Source organism: Cetorhinus maximus, chromosome 3, assembly GCF_964194155.1.
Source record: "Cetorhinus maximus chromosome 3, sCetMax3.hap1.1, whole genome shotgun sequence".
Classification (NCBI taxonomy): Eukaryota; Metazoa; Chordata; class Chondrichthyes; order Lamniformes; family Cetorhinidae; genus Cetorhinus; species Cetorhinus maximus.
In genome coordinates this window covers 129,820,420-129,836,222 of record NC_135881.1, presented here as the reverse complement: position 1 = coordinate 129,836,222, position 15,803 = coordinate 129,820,420, and positions in this window count along the sequence as shown.

Sequence of the window (15,803 nt, the reverse complement as noted above, 5' to 3'; positions counted from 1 at the left end):
CTCATTCCTTCTTCAAAGCAGCCCTTAAAACCAACCTCTTTGACCAAGCTTTTGCCCATCTGTCTTAATATTTCCTTATGTGTCATGGTGTCAAATTTAGCTTAATAATACTCCTGTAAAGTGTCTTGAGACATTTTCTTCCATTAAAAGGGAAGGTGGTAAATGGAAATGCAGCTGTGATTCTTTTGAATTCATATGAATCTAAACATTGAGGAGGATAGTAGAGACCTCAAGAGAACAAAGATTGGTAAAATTGGTAGACACATAGCAGATGAAATTTAATACAGAGAGGGTGAAGTGGTACATTTTTGGAGAAGGAATGAGCAGAGGCTGAACTAAATTGTACAACTTTAAACAGGGTACGGGAACAGAGATCTGGATGGATGTATACAAATCTTTAAAGATGTCAGGACAATTTGGCAAGACATACAGATTCCTTAGTTTTATTATTATATGAAGAGAGTACAAAAGCAAGGAAGTAAACCTAAATCTTTATAAAACCCTGGTTAGGTCTCAGCTGAAGCAGTGTCTCCAACGCTTTAAGAAGGGTGCCACTTGGCCTTGGACGGGGTGCAGAAAATATATACCTGTATGGTAATAAGGATCATGGAGAGACAAGAGAAACTGGTTTGTTCTGCTTCAAGCAGGGAAGGTTAAGAAGAGCTTTGATAGAGGTGTTCAAATTTATGAAGGATATTGATAAGGTAAACATCTCTGCAGGAGTTCCTCAGGATAGTGTCCTAGACCCAGCCATCTTCAGCTGCTTCATCAATGACCTTTATTCCATCATAAGGTCAGAAGTGGAGATGTTCGCTAACGATTTCACAATGTTCAGCACTATTTGCGAATCCTCAGATACTGAAGCAGTCCATGTCCAGTAACAGCAAGACACGGATGATATCCAGGCTTGGGCTGACAAGTGGCAAGTAACATTCGCGCTACACAAGCGCCAAGCAACGACCATCTCCAACAACAGAGAATCTAGCCATCACCCTTTGACATTCAATGGCATTGCCATCGCTGAATCCCCCACTATCAATATCCTGGGGGTTACCATTGACCAGAAACTGAACTGGACTAGCCATATAAATACTGTGGCTACAAGAACAGGTCAGAGGCTAGGAATCCTGCAGCCAGTAACTCACCTCCTGACTCCCCAAAGCCTGTCCACTATCTACTAGGCACAGGTCAGGAATGTGATGGAATACTTTCCACTTGCCTGGATGAGTACTGCTCCAACAACACTCAAGAAGCTTAACACCATCCAGGACAAAGCAGCCCACTTGATTGGCATCCCATCCACAAACATTCACTCTCTCCACCATCGGCACACAGTGACAGCAGTGTGTACCATCTACAAAATACACTGCAAGAACTCACCAAGGCACTAGACGGCACCATCCAAACCCACAACTGCTACCATCTAGAAGGACAAGGGCAGCAGAGACATGGGAACACCACCACCTGGAAGTCCCCCACCAAGCCACTCAACACTCTGACTTGGAAATATATCACCATCCCTTCATTGTTGCTGGGTCAAAATCCTGGAACTCTCTCCCTAATAGCCCTTGAGAAGGTGGTGGTGAACTGCAGCAGTTCTACAGGGCAGTTCACCACCAGCTTCTCAATGACAGTTAGGGATGGACAATAAATGCTGGCCTAGCCAGCAACTCCCACAGACCATGACTGAATAATATAAAATATTCTAAGTCAGGAACAGAAGTAGCTGAGCAGAAACAGACTTGGGTGTAAACCTCACCTTTGGAGCTGAGTTTGAAAAAAAAAATTGAACAGTGACATCACAGGAAAACCATAAGTTCATTGGTTGGTGAGAAACTGCTATTAGGGAGTGTTTTTAAATAGCTGTAAATTAGAAAAGCCTATTATTTTTAAAGTAGTAGCTACTTGGATTTGAGTAAGAAACACTAGCAAGAAGGGAAACAAAAATAAAAATACCTGGAAAAACTCAGCAGGTCTGGCAGCATCTGCGGAGAGGAACACAGTTAACGTTTCAAGTCCGTATGACTCTTCAACAGAACTAAGTAAAAATAGAAAAGAGGTGAAATATAAGCTGGTTTAAGGGGGGTGGGGGGGTGGTGGGACAGGTAGAGCTGGATAGAGGGCCAGTGATGGGTGGAGATAGCCAAAAGATGTCATAGACAAAAGGCCAAAGAGGTGTTGAAGGTGGTGATATTATCTAAGGAATGTGCTAATTAAGGGTAGAAAGCAGGACGAGCAAGTGACAGATAGCCCTAGTGGGGGTGGGGTGGGGGGAAGGGATCGAAATAGGCTAAAAGGTAGAGATAAAACAATGGATGGAAATAACATTTAAAAATAATGGAAATAGGCGGGAAAAGAAGAATCTATATAAATTATTGGGAAAAAAAAGGGGGTGGGGATGGAGGAGAGAGTTCATGATCTAAAGTTGTTGAACTCAATATTCAGTCCAGAAGGCTGTAAAGTGCCTAGTCGGAAGATGAGGTGCTGTTCCTCCAGTTTGCGTTGAGCTTCACTGGAACAATGCAGCAGGCCAAGGACGGATTTGTGGGCATGAGAGCAGGGTGGAGTGTTGAAATGGCAAGCGACAGGGAGGTCTGGGTCATGCTTGCAGACAGACCGAAGGTGTTCTGCAAAGCAATCACCCAGTCTGCGTTTGATCTCTCCAATGTAGAGGAAACCGCATTGGGAGCAACGAATGTAGTAGATTAAATTGAGGGAAGTGCAAGTGAAATGCTGCTTCACTTGAAAGAAGTGTTTGGGCCCTTGGACGGTGAGGAGAGGGGAAGTAAACTTTCCCCTTGACTTCAATGGGGCAAGAGTGGAGCTGGGGCGGATAGACTGAAATCAAAGTTGGCGGGAAAAACTGTAGCTGAACAATGGGCTGCCTTCAATGAAGAAATAGTTTGGGTACAGTCAAGCTTTATTCCCTCAAAAGGGAAAAGTAGGGCAAACAAATGCAGAGCTCCCTGGATGAAAAAGGAGATAGAAATTAAGATAAAGAAGAAAAAGTGTGCTTATGACTGGTGTCAGATGGAAAATACAATTGAGAATCAAGCTGAATACAAAAAGTTCAGAGGAAAAGTGAAGAAGCAAATAAGAGAAGCAATGAAGGATTATGAGAAAAGACTGGCAGCCAACATAATGGGAAATCTCAAAGGTTTCTATAGGCACATAAATAGTAAAACGAAGAATAGGGCTGATTAGGGACCAAAAAGGGGATTTACACGTGGAGGCAGGGCTACAGCTGAGGTGTTGAATGAATACTTGGCATCTGTCTTTAGCAAGGAAGCAGATGCTACCCAGGCCATGATGACAGAGGAGGAAACTCTGTCACTAGAAGGGTTCAAAATTGATAAGGAGGTGGTGGTATTGGATAAACTGTTGGTACTTAAAGTTGACAAGATACCGGGACCAGATGAGATGCATCCAAGGATATTGAAGGAAGTGAGAGTGGAAATAGCAGGGGCACTGGCCATAATCTTTCAGTCTTCCCTAGACTCAGCGGAGGTGCCAGAGGACTAGAGAATTGCAAATGTTATGCTCTTGTTCAAAATAGGTTGTAAGTATAAGTCCATCAATTACAGGCCAGCCAGTTTAACTTTGGTGCTGGGAAAGCTTCTAGAAACAATTATTCTGGATAGAATTAATAGTCACAAGGAAAAAAGGAGGTTGATTAGGAAGAGCCTGCATGAATTTCTTAAGGTAAAATCGTGTTTAACTAACTTGCTGAAGTTTTTTGAAGAAGTAACAGAGAGGGTAGATGAGGGTAATGTTGTTGATGTGGTGTACATGGACTTCCAAAAGGCATTTGATACAGTGCCACACAACAGACTTGTGAGAAAAGTTATACTTCATGGAATAAAAGGGACAGTAGCAACGTGGATACAAAATTGGCTGAGCAATAAGAAACAGCGAGTAATGGTTAATGGATATTTTTTGGGCTGGAGGAAGGTTTGTAGTGGAGCTCCCTAGAGATCTGTATTGGGACCCTTGCTTTTCCTGATATAGATTAATGATCTAGATCTTGGGCGGGCAGAGTACAATTTCAAAGTTTGCGGATGATGCAAAACTTGGAAGCATTGTAAACTGTGAGGAGGATAGTGTAGAACTTCAAAAGGACATAGACAAGTTGGTGAGTAGACAGATAGATGGTAGATGAAGTTCAATGCAGAGAAGTGTGAGGTGGTTCATTTTGGTAGGAAGAACGTGGAGAGACAACATAAAATAAGGGGTACAACTCAGAAGGGTGTGCAGGAGCAGAGGGACCTGGGACAAACTGTTCCCACTCGTAAAAGAATCGAGAAAGAGAGGGCACAGGTTTAGAGTGATTTGCAAAAGAAGCAAATGTGATATGAGCAAAAACTTTTTCACAAAGTGAGTGATTCGGGCCTGGAATGCACTGCCTGGAAGTGTGGTGAAGGCAGGTTCAATCGAGGCATTCAAGGGGACATTAGATGATTTCTTAAATAGAAACAATGTGCAGGGGTACAGGGAAAAGGCAGGAGAATGGCACGGAGTCATAATGCTCATTCAGAGAGCTAGTGCAGACACGATGGGCCGAAGGGCCTCCTTCTGCACCATAACAATTGTGATTCTGTGAACCTCACGCATCTGTTCTTTCTAATCACACACCCATACACTACCTAGCCCCACACACTATTATCTAATCTCACACACTTGTACTGCTTCACCTCTTACACATACAATGTCTAGACTAGTCCCACAATTCTGCACTGTTTGACTTCACACATCTGTATTCTATAGTCTGACACACCTCCACTATCTCATACATCTGGACTGTGGAGATTTGAAAAGATTGCCTTTTTTAGCATTTTTAATTAAGGAAAACATTTGAGTGGTAGTACAATCTAATGGTGTAACAGTACATGTGGAGCAATGCAGAAAGGCTAAATAGCAGGGGAAACAAAAACAGAAATACCTGGAAAAACTCAGCAGGTCTGGCAGCATCGGCGGAGAAGAACAAAGTTGACGTTTCGAGTCCTCATGACTCTTCAACAGAACTAAGTAAAAATAGGAGACCGGTGAAATATAAGCTGGTTTAAGGTGGGGGGGTCGGGGGGGGGGGGGGGGGGGAGGAGGTGGAGGTGGGGAGAGAAGTGGGGTGGGGGGTGGTGGTTGTAGGGACAAGCAAGCAGTGATAGGAGCAGATAACCAAAAGATGTCACAGACAAAAGCTAAAAGAGGTGTTGAAGGTGGTGATATTATCTAAAAGAATGTGCTAATTAAGAATGGATAGCAGGACACGCAAGGTACAGATAGCTCTAGTGGGGGTGGGGTGAAAAGACTAAAAGGGCATAAAAGGTATAGATTTAAAAATAATGGAAATAGGTGGGAAAAGAAAAATCTGTATAAATTATTGGAAAAAACAAAAGGGAGGGGGAAGAAATGGAAAGGGGGTGGGGATGGAGGAGGGAGTTCAAGATCTAAAGTTGTTGAACTCAATATTCAGTCCGGAAGGCTGTAAGGTGCCTAGTCGGAAGATGAGGTGCTGTTTCTCCAGTTTGCGTTGAGCTTCACTGGAACAATGCAGCAAGGCAAGGACAGACATGTGGGCAAGAGAGCAGGGTGGAGTGTTAAAATGGCAAGCGACAGGGAGGTCTGGGTCATTCTTGCGGACAGACTGAAGGTGTTCTGCAAAGCGGTCGCCCAGTCTGCGTTTGGTCTCTCCAATGTAGAGGAAACCGCATTGGGAGCAACGAATGCAGTGGACTAAGTTGGGGGAAATGCAAGTGAAATGCTGCTTCACTTGAAAGGAGTGTTTGGGCCCTTGGACGGTGAGGAGAGAGGAAGTGAAGGGGCAGGTGTTGCATATTTTGCGAATGCATGGGGAGGTGCCGTAGGTGGGGGTTGAGGAGTAGGGGATGATGGAGGAGTGGACCAGCATGTCATGGAGGGAACGATCCCTACGGAATGCCACCGGGGGGGGGGGGTGAAGGGAAGATGTGTTTGGTGGTGGCATCATGCTGGAGTTGGCGGAAATGGCGGAGGATGATCCTTTGAATGCAGAGGCTGGTGGGGTGATAAGTGAGGACAAGGGGGACCCTATCATGTTTCTGGGAGGGAGGAGAAATCGTAAGGGCGGATGCGCGGGAGATGGGCCGGACAAGGTTGATTGTTTCCAGGACTGTCACTGACCTCATCTCCTCTGGAGATCTTCCTTCCACAGCTTCCAACCTGATAGTCGTCCAACCTCGGATGGCCCGCTTCTACTTCCTACCCAAAATCCACAAACAGAACTGTCCCGGCAGACCGATCGTGTCAGCCTGTTCCTGCCCCACGGAACTCATTTCTCGTTATCTTGACTCCCTTCTCTCTCCCCTTGTCCAGTCCCTTCCCACCTACATTCATGATTCCTCTGACACCTTACGTCACATCAACAATTTCCAGTTCCCTGGCCCCAACCGCCTCCTCTTCACCATGGACGTCCAATCCCTCTACACCTCCATCCCCCACCAGGATGGTCTGAGGGCTCTCAGCTTCTTCCTCGAACAGAGGCCCGAACAATCCCCATCCACCACTACTCTCCTCCGTCTGGCTGAACTTGTTCTCACACTGAACAATTTCTCCTTTAACTCCTCTCACTTCCTCCAAACAAAAGGTGTGGCTATAGGTACCCGCATGGGCCCCAGCTATGCCTGTCTCTTTATGGGGTATGTGGAACATTCCTTGTTCCAGTCCTACTCCGGCCCCCTCCCACGACTCTTTCTCCAGTACATCGATGATTACTTCGGTGCTGCTTCATGTCTCCACCCCTCCATCATTTTCACATGGTCCATCTCTGACACTTCCCTTCCCTTCCTTGACCTCTCTGTCTCAATTTCTGGTGATGGACTGTCCACCAATATCCATTACAAGCCTACCAACTCCCACAGCTACCTCGACTACAGCTCCTCACACCCCGCTTCCTGTAAGGACTCCATCCCATTCTCTCAATTCCTTCGCCTCCGTCGCATCTGTTCTGATGATGCTACCTTCAAAAACAGTTCCTCTGACATATCCTCCTTCTTCCTTAACCGAGGTTTTTCACCCACGGTAGTTGACACGGCCCTCAACCGTGTCCGGCCCATCTCCTGCGCTTCCACCCTCACGCCTTCTCCTCCCTCCCAGAAACATGATAGGGTCCCCCTTGTCCTCACTTATCACCCCACCAGCCTCCGCACTCAAAGGATCATCCTCCGCCATTTCCGCCAACTCCAGCATGATGCCACCACCAAACACATCTTCCCTTCACCCCCCTGGTGGCATTCCATAGGGATCGTTCCCTCTATGACACCCTGGTCCACTCCTCCATCACCCCCTACTCCTCAACCCCCACCTACGGCACCTCCCCATGCATACGCAAAATATGCAACACCTGCCCCTTCACTTCCTCTCTCCTCACCGTCCAAGGGCCCAAACACTCCTTTCAAGTGAAGCAGCATTTCACTTGCATTTCCACCAACTTAGTCCACTGCATTCGTTGCTCCCAATGCGGTTTCCTCTACATAGGAGAGACCAAACGCAGACTGGGCGACCGCTTTGCAGAACACCTTCGGTCTGTCCGCAAGAATGACCCAGACCTCCCTGTCGCTTGCCATTTTAACACTCCACCCTGCTCTCTTGCCCACATGTCTGTCCTTGCCTTGCTGCATTGTTCCAGTGAAGCTCAACGCAAACTGGAGGAACAGCACCTCATCTTCCGACTAGGCACTTTACAGCCTTCCGGACTGAATATTGAGTTCAACAACTTTAGATCTTGAACTCCCTCCTCCATCCCCACCCCCTTTCTGTTTCTTCCCCCTCCCTTTTGTTTTTTCCTATAATTTATATAGATTTTTCTTTTCCCACCTATTTCCATTATTTTTAAATCTATACCTTTTATGCCCTTTTAGTTTTATTTCACCCCACCCCCACTAGAGCTATCTGTACCTTGCGTGTCCTGCTATCCATTCTTAATTAGCACATTCTTTTAGATAATATCACCACCTTCAACACCTCTTTTAGCTTTTGTCTGTGACATCTTTTGGTTATCTGCTCCTATCACTGCTTGCTTGTCCCTACAACCACCCCACCCCCTCACTTCTTCCCCCACCCCCCCCCACCTTAAACCAGCTTATATTTCACCCCTTTCCTATTTTTACTTAGTTCTGTTGAAGGGTCATGAGGACTTGAAACGTCAACTTTGTTTTTCTCCGCCGATGCTGACACAACCTGCTGAGTTTTTCCAGGTATTTCTGTTTTTGTTTTGGATTTCCAGCATCCGCAGTTTTTTGTTTTTATAAATAGCAGGGGATATCAGTTTTTTAAAAATTTGTTGAGGACCTCATTGAGAGAAGAAAAAGGATTGTTGCTAATCAAAGAGAAACCTTCAAGCATTATGTGAAGTACATTTTATGCCTGAACTAAAGTGCAATATAAAGGATTCTGCCACATCCAAATGGCAAAACCTTTTGCTGAAGTACTCTCAAGAACAACTTGCATTTATATAGCAATGTTAATCAATATGAAAATTTTCAGAAGTGCTTCATGGTGGCATAATTAGAAATAAATAGATAGATATTAAGTGTGGCAGTCAAAAGTAAGGCCAAAGAGGTTGTTTTTAAGGACTACTTAAAGGAGGAGAGAGACAGGCAAACATGCTTAGAGAGGCAATTTCAAGGCATGAAGCGTGGATGGCTAACAGTACTACCATCAATTGTTGGATAAGGGCATGGGAGATCCACAGGAGGAACGCTGAGTTTTCAGAGGGCTCTAGGAGGTTAAAGAGAAAGGGTGGGGCAAGGTCATGAAGGGATTCAAACACAAGGTCGAGAATTTCAAATTGGAGACATTAGCGAGACTGTCAACCAATGCAGGTTATTGAGGGCAGGAGTGATGATTGAGTAGTATCTGGTGTGTGATAGGAAGCAAGCAACAAAAGTGTGCGGAAGGTAGACAATCTTTGTGATGGAGATACTATGGGGTCAGATGCTAAGCTGAGAGTCAAACAATCTAGCCAAGTCTGATACAGTAACTATGGAGGGTGGTGGAATTAGTGGCAAGGGTACCGATTTTGTGATGGAGACCAAATATGATGGCTTTGGTCTTCCCAAAGTTTTAACAGGAGAAAATTGCAGCTCATCCAAGATTGAATACTGGACAAGCAATCTGACAACACAGAGGCAGTGAAAGGGTTGAAAGAGGTGCTGGGATGTAGAGCTAGGTGTTATTAATGTGCATGTGTGAATGATGGCACCAATGGGCCAGTTTGTGGATGAGAAAGAGGAGGAGGCTAAACAAAGATACATGGAGGACTCTGGAGGTAATGGTGAAGGGTGAGAAGAAAAGTATTGTTGCGGAGGCTCAGATTATCAGCGTATAAATAAAATTGAAACTGAGGTTAGTCACACTGTGCTAGACAATGGAGGAGAGGCTTTATAGGACATTGGCTTTGTCAACCATATCAGAGGCTGCAAAGAGGTCAAGGAGAATGAGGAAGGATAATATAATGCACCATGGTCAAAGTTGCAATGACATTTGTAATTTTTTAATTAGGTTTATTTTGATGATCCCTAACTATAGGGATTCAAACAAGAAATTGTGGGAAATGTGGGCAAGAACTTGGAAGACAACGCATTCGAGAACTTTGGAGAGAAAAGGAAGGTTTGAAATGGGACACTTGTTTGCAAGGACCAACAGTGTGTTTTTGAGGGGAGCAGTGATGATTTTGGTTTTGAAAGACAAGTGAACAGTATTTGAGGATAGGGATCCATGTACAATATCAGTTAGTATGGAGGTCAGGAAAAAAGTTGGTTGGTCAGCAGTTTAGTGGGGATGGTGTCAAGGGAACAGAAGAGAATCTGTAACTGAGCTTGAGGGTGGTATAAGGGCAAAGACACAACTTCTGGATTAAGACAAGAGGTAAAGCTTGCTGGGAAAGGTGAAGGGGGAACCTGCAAGGACAGTTGAATGGATGGCTTCCATCTTAGTAGTGAAGGAATCCAGGAGTTTCTCACAGTTGTTGTTAGAGCTGACAGTGGAGGGAGCAGGGAAGAAGTGTTTAGGGAGACTGTTGGTAGGGGAGAAAAGAAAGCAGGTGTTATATTTGTTTTTCAGGATGCTGCTGTAGATACTGGTGAATTTGACAGAGGCGACCAAGACCCAATGGCACTTGATGTGGTCCAACCAAATCTGGCGATGGATGGCTGCGCTACTTGTATGGCAGAGAGACTTAAGGCTGGGTCTCTTGCACTTGAGTGTGTCAGGATAGGGGTCATAGCAGGGAGAATGACCATAGTAGAGGAGTATAAAGATTTTCCTTCCGAACTAGGGCATCAAAGTTGGAGGTGGGGGTGTGGTTGAATAGATTTACAATTGCAGAAGTATCATAGCAAATGACGAGCCAAAGGTTAGGTATTTTGTGTTTGAAATTGCAGTTATAAGTGGTTTGAGGGAGTGCTTTTTTCCCCAGGGAGAAACAAGAAGGAAATGGAGTGGAAGTGTTTGGGTCATGTGAGGGTGATGAAGTAGTTGAAGGTGACCTTGTTTGTGATTGAGAACAAGGGAATAGTGATGGCAAGTTTGTGGGCTGGCTGTGAACATGAGTAGAAGTGTTCATATTGAGGGAGAGACTTACAGAAGACAAGATGGTATTGAATTTAAAGGAGAGAGGGTAAGGAGAACTCAGGTGAAAATTGAATTCCCCAACAATGAGGAATTGGCCAGTGCAGAGATTGATGGAGGAACTACAAAGTGTGGGCGGGTGGAACAAGGATTTTAAAGGAGCAATGAGAGGAAAGGAACAAGGTAAGGTGCTGGGAGGTGGCGAGGTTAAGGCGTGATATGGTGTTGGTGGGGGGGTAGGGGTGGGGGGCACATACCCAACACCAGAGTAATTTCGGCGGAATAGGTGGTAGAAAGTTTAACTTAACAGGGAGGCCAGTCAAAGTTTCAGTCAAAGCCACTTTAACTTTCATAGTAGGGGAGCCCAACAGCATGTCAGTAGCCTGCGAACATGCGAAATAGGAGCAGAAGTAGGCCATTCAGTTCCTCGGGCCTGCTCCGCATCCAATAGGACCATGGCTGCTCTGCTTGTGTTTCGATTTCCACATTCCCATCTATCCCCGATAACCTTTGATTCCCTTGCCTCACAAGAATCTAACTACCTTCACCTTAAAAATATTCAATGACCCAGCCTCCACCGCCTTCTGATGCAGAGTTCCAAAGTTGCACAACCCTCAAAGAAAAAATTTCTCCTCATCTCTGTCCTAAAAGGGCACTCCCTAATTTTAAAACTGTGCCCCCTGGTTCTGGGCTCACCCACAAGAGGAAACATCCTTTTCACGTCCACCTTGTCGAAGCCATTCAGGACTTTATATACTTCAATCAAGTCACTCCTTAGTCTTCTAAACTCCAGTGGAAACAAGCCTAGTCTTTCCAACCTTTCCTCATAAGAAAACCTGCTCATTCCAGGTTTCAACCTAGTAAACCTCCTCTGAACCACCTCCAATGCATTTACATCCTTCCTCAAATAAGGAGACCAAAACTGCACACAATGTTCAAGATGTCACCAATGCACTGTATAACTAAAGCATAACATCCTTACTTTTATATTCAATTTCTCTCGAAATAAAGGGTGGCATTCCATTAGCCTTCTTAATTACTTACTGTACCTGCATACTAACATTTTGTGACTCATGCACTAGAACACCTAGATCTCTCTGCACCTCGGAATTTTGCAGTTGTTCTCCATTCTCTGCTTTTTTATTCTTCCTGCCAAAGTGAACAACTTCATTTTTTCCCACATTATACTCCATTCGCCAGATCTTTGCCTACTTACTCAACCTATCTATATCCATCTGCAACCTCCTTATATTCTCTTCACAACATACTTTCCTACCTATCTTTATTTCATCTGCAAATGTAGCTGCTATGCCTTTGTTCCCCCATCTCAGTCATTGATATAAATTGTAAAAAGTTGAGGCCCAGCACAGACCCGTGCAGGACTCCACTTGTTACATCCTGACAATCAGAAAAAAGATCCATTTATGCATACTCTGTTTTCTGCCAGCCAGCGAATCTTCTATCCATACTAATCTGTTACCCCTACATCATGAGCTTTTATTTTCCACAATAATCTTTGATGTGGCACCTTATCCAATGCCTTCTGGAAATTCAAGTACAGCACGTCTACAGATTCCCCTTTATCCACAGCGCATGTCACCCCTTCAAAAAAACTCCAATAAATTGGTTAAACATGATTTCCCTTTCACAAAACCATACTGACTCTTCCCGATTAGAACAAAGAAAGAAAAGTACAGCACGGGAACAGGCCCTTCAGCCCTCTAAGCCTGCGCCAATCATATTGCCTGTCAAACTATTTTACCTTGAGTTTTTCTAAGTGCCAGCTTTAACCTCCATAATGATCGATTCTAACCCCTTCCTCACAACAGATGTCAAGCCAATTGGTCTGTAGTTTCCTGTTTTCTGCCTCCCTCCCTTCTTGAATAGAGGGATTATATTTTCTACTTTCCAGTCTGATAGAACTTTTCCAGAATCTAGCGAATTTTGGAAAATTAACACTAACCTATCTACTATCTCATTAGCCACCTCATTTCAGAACCTAGGAGAAAGTCCATCAAGACCTGGAGGCTTGACAGCCCACAGCTCCATCAGTTTGCTCAGTACTGCTTCCCTAGTGATTGTAATTTCACCAAGTTCCTCTCTCTCTTCCACCTCCTGATTCACAGCTATCACTGGAATGTTTTTTGTATCCTCTAAAGTGAAGCCCGCCATTTCCTTATTATCTAGTATTAACTCCCCATTGTCACTCTAGAGAACCAACACTCACTTTACTTACTCTTTCCCCTTTTAAATACCTGTAGAAACTCTTGTTATCCATTTTTACATTTCTTGCTAGCTTCCTCTCACTCTCCAATTTCTTTAACCTGATGAACATTTTAGACATCCTCTGCTCCTCTTCATATTCTGACCAATCATCTGACCTGCCACTCAGCTTTGCGCAGTTATATGCTTTTTTCTTAAATTTCATGCTTTTCTTAACTTCTTTAGTTAGCCATGGGTGGCAGGTCCTCTCCTTAAAATTTACCTTTATAGCAGGTATATACTTAATCTAAAATATCCCCTTAAATGTCTGCCACTGCTTCTCGATTGATCTATCCTCTAGCCTAGTAGCCCAGTTCACTACAGCTATCTCTGCTTTCGTGCCCACCCACAAAATTGCCCTTATTTAAGTTTAAAATACTAGTCTTAGACCCACTATTCTCCCTTTCAAACTGGATATAAAATTCAATCATATTGTGGTCATTGCTATGTGAAAAACTGCCTTCTTATCCACCCTATTTACGCCCCTCAAAATTTTATGCACCTCTATCAGGTCCCCTCTCAACCTTGGCTGCTCCAAGGAAAACAACCCTGGCCTATCCAATCTTTTCTCATAGCTCAGACCCTCCAGCCCAGGCAGCATCCTGGTAAATCTCCTCTGCACCCTCTCCAGTGCAATCACATCCTTCCTATAATGTGGTGACCAGAACTGCACACAGTACTCCAGTTGTGGCCTAACCAGCGTCTTATACAGTTCCAGCATAACCTCCCTGCTAACTTTCAAATACAATCCCCCTCACTCTGCCTTCCAAAGCCTTCTTCTGCATGTTACTCGATCCTCAGACCAACACATCTTCCAGGTGAGCCCAACCCTCTCCATCAAGACAGCTCCTCACATCCCTATCTGATCAGCCACCTCTGACTGTCACCTTCATCTTATTACCATCTCACATCCAACCCTCGCAATGACACATGGCAAATGTTGTCCTTCAAAACATTCCACTTCTCAATCTCATAGGTCTCTTCTTTCTTTCCTTACGGAGAAGGAGCACAGAACCAAAGATGGCTTTCCAGTCATCTCCACTTTGTCAACTATAGAGGCGGCGGTGCTGTAGATAAGGCAGGTCTCTGAATGGCTGGTCATTGGAGATGGAGATCTCACAGCTACCTTGTGACAGAATATCACCTAGCCACACATCATAAAACACTCAGTTATGTTGACTTGGTGTCAACAGGCAATGAAAAATAATAATGTGTGCAATGATAACTTAGAACCCTCTTACCATGTCAGTTCTTCATGTCTTATCATCCTCTACAGATCTCGCAAGTGTCCCTCAGGAAGTAGTGTGGGAGGTGGACGAAGACTCTTCAGAGTTAGTCACTCATTCCAAGGACGGTTAGTCACAAGATTCAAGTGTACCCTGCAGCAGCTCAGATACACCACAGTGCAGCTGCCAAGACAGGTACATATGTTGTTAAATGGTGAACAACACACCACAAGGAGTAAATGTTAGAGGCAGGTACAGCAGTGGAGCAATGCCCCTTCTAAATGTTTTTGTTTTGCGCTACCTGTTCATTTAAATGAGCGATAGGTTTAATTTTTTTGCCCGGCTATGCACAAACGGTATCTTAAAGGGGACAACCTGTGAGTGGCCTGCAGGGTACCTTAAGGGTTGCTCTGCAGCCATGAGCGTGACTTGGTGGAAAGTTTCCACCAAGGCGGACCAAGGACAGCCCAAGCTCTTAGCTGGAGGCAAATGCTGAGCCCCAGGGTTGTCAATGAAGAAGATTATTCCAGAGCAGCAGCAGAAAATGTGTATGTCTCTGTCAGCATTTCTAGCCGCACTGTGTACAATTGGAGAGAGACTGGAGGAGTCCATCTCTCTCTAGCATGAGAGTCATCAGGCCAGCTTTTCATGTCAGAGGGAGGTGTTCAGAGGAGGGGCTAATCTCGCTGTTGCGATCCCGCTTTCATTGCCAGGCCGCTGGGAGAGAGGATTTTACTGGTGGAAGGCCCTGCTTTGTGCTGGAGTCGGGCCTGCTGTCTTTATCGGTAGTTGCCAGTGGAACGGCCCCGGAATGAGCCTGAAGGTTAGCCTCAGCTGCCAAACAGTTCCGATGATCCTAAATGTCGATAACAGGTCTGAGCCTCAGTTGCCAACACTTAAAAAAATGCAGATAAGAGCCTTAGATGGCCCATCAAAATCGATGCTGGCCCAAAATTTGGCCCCCTGCTCCTGCCCTCTCCCTTCCTCACCTCCCTCAACATTAACTCTTAAGTGGCTCAAAATCCTCCAAGTTTCACTTTACCTTTCAAGTTTCCTGGCCTTCTATCCCACCTCTGTGGCCATTCCCACCTTTACTAACTCAGCTGCGTACTGGGGGTCTTCAGCCCGCCGTGCTGAAAATCCTGCAAGATCTGACCTTGGGCCTTTTGGCAGGGGCTGGCAGGCCCTTTCCCACACTCTGCAAAGTATTATAAAGTTAATATTACAATAGTAAAGTTATTTTATATCCATTAACTTTATATCTTTAGGTTTGTTTCTATGTCCCAGATCACCTCCGGAACAGTGAAACAGATCCACAAGAATAGATGCGCCAAACATTTCTGCTGGAGTCTACACCACTGGCAGGAGGAACTCCTCTTGTTTTGGAAGTACCTGTAGGATCCATTTAGCCTGAGGGAGTCGAAGAGGCAAACTTGCAGGTTCCTACTGGGGAGCCTAGTGGACAGATAACTCCTGAGAGGGAGGCCTCAGATAAACCATCAGAAGTCATAGAACTATGACAGTTGACACATTTGAAAAAGCCTCTAGAGAGACTGAATTTGTAAATAGTTTATTTATGTAAATAGTTAATATATTGTAAAATGTACTTTCAAGTAAATGGGGAGGGATGTGGTAATCTGAGGTGCAGTACACCTTTAAGAAAATGTGAGCAGATTGACCACGTGACTGTACAACCCAATTGCTGTGTAGCGT